A 527-nucleotide genomic window follows, 5' to 3' on the forward strand; every position below is an offset into this window, starting at 1 on the left:
TCATCCATCCAAAAGTTATTTCTGAGAAGACGAGTAATGACCCTCAGCCCATTGATAACTTTGTAATACCAACTACTATGAGGAAGCATTGTTTGATGTGAATGATACACGGAGCAAAGAGAGACATATAAAACAAAGCATTTTATGGGCCAGTTTGGGCACTGGAGTGAAGAAGGCACACGCGCATAGCAATCATTTGCAATAACCAAGCGAGGTTAAAAAAACTAAAAACAAGAGAAGTGAACACTAAATTAGTCCCACATCGACCAAAGAAGGAAAGAGACATGGCAGGAGACTGCTATAAAAGAAGAACAGAGACATTAGACAAAGCATACCTTTCTCGGCCTTTTGGCTAAGATCAAGTGTAGTATCTGTTCTTATCAGTTTAATATCTGATACGTGGGTCATCGACCCACATGGTATTAAATTAATTTTTCTCGGGGAAGGTCCCACCACGGTAGCTTGCTGCTGGGGTCCTCAAGCGTCGCCCATGCGTTGCACTACTCCATGGGCCTGGCGCACCCCAC

General features: G+C 43.5%; 1 non-coding gene across 1 annotated transcript; it reads left to right on the plus strand.

The window, feature by feature from the left end:
• Positions 1-331: 331 nt before the first annotated feature.
• LOC122666486 lies at positions 332-527 on the plus strand. The gene has a single exon (XR_006333670.1). It is a non-coding gene; the product is annotated as a U2 spliceosomal RNA (small nuclear RNA).

The sequence above is a fragment of the Telopea speciosissima genome, chromosome 6 (genome assembly GCF_018873765.1).
Source record: "Telopea speciosissima isolate NSW1024214 ecotype Mountain lineage chromosome 6, Tspe_v1, whole genome shotgun sequence".
Classification (NCBI taxonomy): domain Eukaryota; kingdom Viridiplantae; phylum Streptophyta; class Magnoliopsida; order Proteales; family Proteaceae; genus Telopea; species Telopea speciosissima.